The sequence below is a fragment of the Mandrillus leucophaeus genome, unplaced genomic scaffold, assembly GCF_000951045.1.
Source record: "Mandrillus leucophaeus isolate KB7577 unplaced genomic scaffold, Mleu.le_1.0 Scaffold4, whole genome shotgun sequence".
In the NCBI taxonomy this organism is placed as follows: Eukaryota; Metazoa; Chordata; class Mammalia; order Primates; family Cercopithecidae; genus Mandrillus; species Mandrillus leucophaeus.
In genome coordinates, this window is record NW_012104253.1 from 7,513,762 (window position 1) to 7,519,096 (window position 5,335).

Below are 5,335 nucleotides of genomic sequence, written 5' to 3' on the forward strand. Positions count from 1 at the left end.
GGTGGGTGGATGGATGGATGGATGGATGGATGGAAGGGAGATAGATGTGGTAGATTAATAAATAGGTTGATGAATGGACAGATGGGTGAATGGATGGATAGGTAGGGAGATTAATAAATAGGTGGATGGATGGATGGATGGACGGATGGATGGATGGATGGATGGATGGATGGATGATAAATTAATGAATAAGGATTGAGGAAATATGGTTTCCATGGGCTAATGAGGCAAGAAGTGTAGCCTTAAGAGGTTATCCTACATCATGTTCAAGCCTATCCAACAGAGAGTCTAGCACCTCCACTAAGGAGTTAGCTCCTCAATATTCTTGACATTAAAAACTTTGCAGATTTGTTTTTGATCTCTATAAAGTACCATACAGGCTGGCCATGGTGGCTCATGCTTGTAATCCCAGCACTTTGGGAGGCCAAGGTGGATGGATCACCTGAGGTCAGGAGTTTGAGATCAGCCTGGCCAACATGGTGTAACTCCGTCTCTACTAAAAATACCAAAATTTGCCAGGTGTGGTGGTGTGCACCTGTAGTCCCAGATACTCAGGAGGCTGAGGCAGGAGAATTGCTTGAACCCAGGAAGCAGAGGTTGCAATGAGCTGAGATTGTGCCACTGCACTCCAGCCTAGGTGACAGAGTGAGACTTTGTCTCAAAAAAAAAAGTACCATCCAGTCTCCAAAAGTCTTGAAGCAGCAAGAATTATGCAGAGAGTAATGAGCTGCATAATGGTTCCCTGGGATCTGGGAAGGTGAGACCGAACCATGCCCTTCTGGGGCAAGTTGTAGCTGCAAGTTAGACATAGGGTGGAGCCCTACAACAGCAGCAATATGGCAGGGGTAAAAAAGAGAACTTTGCCAACTGCATCTTTCAATTCTGAACCAACAATATGAAATGTTATTTTGTCAACTAAAGGTATTTGTAGACAAAAACAGCTCATCCTCATGATTCCTTCTCAACTGGACTTTTGATGGGCCGACCTTCTCAGGTAGACACCATTCTAGAAGGGGCTTCATGGGGCAACATGAAACACCAGCATTCTCACCTTTTCACAAGAGAACACACATGAGCAAAATTAAGCCAGAGAAGCCTCGCCATGGAAGTGTCAGGGTTCCACCACTACATGTACTTGAGAGATCTTGCCACAAGTAAATTTCCAGATGATAGATCATTGGAAGATGTCTAAAAGCATTAAAACATTTTCTACACTTTTGTTATTCAGACCTAGACCTGTTACTGTTGAGAATGTAAGAATCTCAACTCGAATTAGCTTAAAGGAAAAGGAAAGAGTTGATTCCAGAATGGAAGTACCCAGGCCTGATTGGATCCAAATGATGGCAGCAGCCACTCCAGACAGCCTGTTGCTGCCGCTATCACACCAGCTTCAGCAGAGAGGTGCAGTGGGGGCTGCACATTCCATGAAGCTGGTGGGAGCCAGGGACAAGCGAGAGCCCCGGGCCTTTCAAGTTGGGGTGGGAGCTCCCTGGGTGGCATTGCAGCTGCCCAAACAGTGGCTGCAGACCAAGGTCTCCCACTCCAAGGAGCGGGGAGGAGCTCCCGTGCAAGGAACAGCACTATAGACTCATGCATCCCTGAACTCCTGGGGGCCCAGGAAGGCCCCTCTGCCTTTGCAGGATTGGAAGTGCCTGCTTCCACTGCCTGGCTTCTCCCTGCTCTGGTACCCCTTCTGATCTTGGAGCAAAGTTAGGGCCCAGCCCCACAATGGTAGTAGGAGGCAGACAGATTCCTGGGTGGAAGGAGGCGGGTCCCCAGTGAGGCCCCTCCTTCAGGCCAGGGAGGGCCTAAAGGCTGGGGGCTGGGGTGCCAGTCCCACAGACAAGAGTGGGAAATTTTAGTGCCTTTTCCAGGCCTACCCATGGCCACTCATGGACCTCCCCTCTGAGGCTCATAAAAGCTCGAGGCTCAGTCAGAGCTGAGCAGATAATGGGACAACTAGCTGCAGAGATGCTGAGAGTTTCAGAGACCTGCAGAGATGTCAGGACTACCAGCTGCAGAGAAGAGCAACCCATTTCAGGGCCTCCTTTCTGCTGACGGGAAGATGATGGGATGACTTGCCTGCAAAGAGGAGCAACCCACTCCAGGGCCTCCTCTCTGCTGAGAGCTGCAAAGATGAGAGGATGACCTGCCTGTGGAGAGGAGCTTCCCACTATGGGGTCTCATCTCTGCTAGGAGCTTAACTCTAGTTGAGACACCCTGGCTGCGGAAAGGAGCTACCCACTGTGGATCTCCTGTGAGCTGTTCCATTGCTCAATAAAGCTCCTCTTCATCTTGCTCACCCTCCACCTGTCTGCATACATCATTCTTCCTAGTCACAAGACAAGAACTCAGGACCCACCAAATGGCAGAGCTAAAAGAGATGTAACAACAACAGGGCTGAAACATGCCCCTTGCTTGCCATGTTGTGAGTAAAGAGAAGTAGAGAAGATCTGTGGCCCTTTGGGGATCCCAGACCTGGGAGCTCCCCAAGCCAGGACTGTGACTTCCTCTTTGGGACCCTGTGGTTCCTGGAGTCTCCAAACTTCCTGGCATCACTGCATTCCCCAGTGCCAGCTGGGGAAGCTGTTTGTGGTGTGCCTGGTCCAGCTGCAGTCTTGCAGAGAGCTGGCACCCATGCCAGCACCTGGAGCTGCTCGCCCCATGGCAGCCAGCCAGCATGTCTGACTGCACAGTGGTCAGATCCCATGCTTGTTCACACACACCCCTCATTGCTCTGTGCCTGACTCCAGTCTTCCTTGGAGGCATGGGATCCAGGCTGGTAGCATGAGCTGAGTGCAGTCTGCCAGGCTGAGTGGGCAGAACGAGCACAGCGGGCCCAAGCAAAGCTCAGGGAACGGTACCACTGGCCACAGGTTTCCGGTCAGCAAAGTGACACCCCGAAGATCCCATAACACAAAGTCTCAGAAAATGTCCTAGGGTCTTTCATGCTTGTATGTGATTCTTCTTGGCTTTTCTTCCCATGCCAGTCTTATTCCTTCTTTCTGGACAGATAGCCCATGTCAGTTCCCAGCCAACAGCATTAAAGATGACGCTCCACAGGAAAAAAGTAATATTGTCTCTTCAGGTCCAGCGGGGGGTTGTGGGGGAAAGGCCTATGAAGGGTTCTAGTTTTCCATGTATACTTTTAAACCAGTCACTCCAGGTAGGTTGAACAAGATACCTTGCTTAGGTCTAAAAGGATCAAGTTCTATAGTTCGAACCTGGGATAGTCAGGCCCAGAAAGTCCACACCGAGTTGGAATGTGATTCCTCAAAAAGCCAAAAGAAAGAAAATGGAAAACGTGCTGGGCTGAGCAAACAAACAAACAAAAAACAACTCGCAGCTACCAGTAGCCATTATACCAGCAGTGACCAAGGGGAATTGGGGAAACAAGATGACCATCAGAGAGCAGGGGAGAACCTCATCACCAACAGCATTCAGAAATGCAGGGCCATGGTGGTGACTCTGAGTTAGTTTTTTCTGTTCTTTAATTCCCTGCAGTGAATGCATCCCTGATTACTGCACCAGGCGAACCACCCTCACCCACCCAACCACCGTGATGGGCCGTGTCATCCACTGTTGTCTAGTGGCCCATCTACTCTACCACTGATCATTCCCTGAAGGTACAGAGACCAAGAAGACATGGTTTCTGTCCTCAGGGAGTTCACATTTCTTTTCAGAGAGATGCAGGTAAGACCAGCAAACAGCAGCACATGCACAGCTCTAACAGAGGCTTTGTAAAAAGCATTGCAATTTTAGTGAAGAGAGAACTCGGTTTTGCTAGAGAGGAAGGGACATGGTCCACTGAAGGAAAGAAGGCGTATGAGCTGGACGCACGGTTGAAATGGACATTTTCCAGGTAGAGACAGAAGAGCTGGAAAGTTCAGACAGAAAAACAGGGGGGCTTAAGCAAATGTTCAAAGACTTAGACAACATAGATGTTTATGGAGTTTGGGAAAGAGCAAGGTGCCTCTTACTCTAAAGTATAGGAAGCCACTGGGGAGAGGCTCAGAGAGATGTTGGAAATGAACACCCACAAGACCTTTCCAAGGAAGGACCATCGTGACGCCACGAGGACAACCAGAAACCATGAGTGCCTTGTAGAGGGGGCTCAGAGGTCCTGGAGGCAACACAGAAGTCAGGCTTTGATGGGCCTGCAAGTCCTGGAGGACTGGGAGGAGTTGAGCTGGAAACTGACTGCCCCAGAGCTCCTACTGCTGGCAGATCAGAGACCTCGTCCTCCTGCTAACTCAAGCAGAGCAGTCCAGGGCCAAGCAGGGCCAGTTGCACAGGTTACAGGATTGAAGCCCTACAAGGCCTGTGACTCGGCCTCTGGCTCCCACACCCACCTCCTCTCTTGCCACCTTCCCCTTTATGCACTGGTCTTATTTCTGTTCTTTGAAAACTCCAAGCCTGTTCCTGCTGCAAGGCTCATACGCCTTGTAATTCCATGGCCTGGACGTTCTTTCCCCAGGTCTGTGAATGGCTGGATTCCTTGCGTCATTCAGATCTCAGCCCAGCTATCATTTTTTCAGGCTTTCTCTGACAACTTTACACAAAGGGTTTCCTCCATCAACAGTCACTTTCACATGATCCTGATTTATTTTATTACCTGAAATCATGAGTAAATCATTGATTCACTTTACAACATTTACTAAGCACCTAAGTGCCAGGCACTATTCTGGTGCTGCGGATATGACAATAATCCTGACAGAGTCACTGCCTTCACAGAACTTTTGTTCCACTGGTGAACAGAAATAAATATAAACAACATAATATCTAGTAGTGGTAAGTGCTATGAAGGAATAATTCAGTGTCAGGAGATTAGTACAGATGAAGGCTGCTATTTTATTTAGGTAAATTGGGAAAACATCTCCAAGAAGGTGACTTCTCAGCAGAGACATGGATGAGCCGAGGAAGTGAGCCAGGTAAGTACCCGGGGAAGAGCATTCCAGGCAGAGGGCACATCACTGCAAAGGCCCTGAGGCAGGGGGATGCCTGGTGAGTTCAAATAACAGCGGAGAGGCAGCCCTGATGGATTCCACCAGGGTCACAACCTTGACCCCACTGGACTGCAAGTTCCATGAGCATGCAGCCTCATCAGTCTCACTGTCCACAGATTTCAGACCCAATACAGTGCCTGGTCCATGGTCAATGTCACATGAATATCTGTGAAATGGATCAACTCATTACTACAGCATCCCTTCCCTGGCCCTGCAAACTCGTACTAGTTGAACGTTGACATTACAATCTGAACATGCAAGTTACGTTTTAACCTGTCAGACCAAATCCTTTTCTTGTGGCAGATTCAACGGACATTCAAGATGCCAAT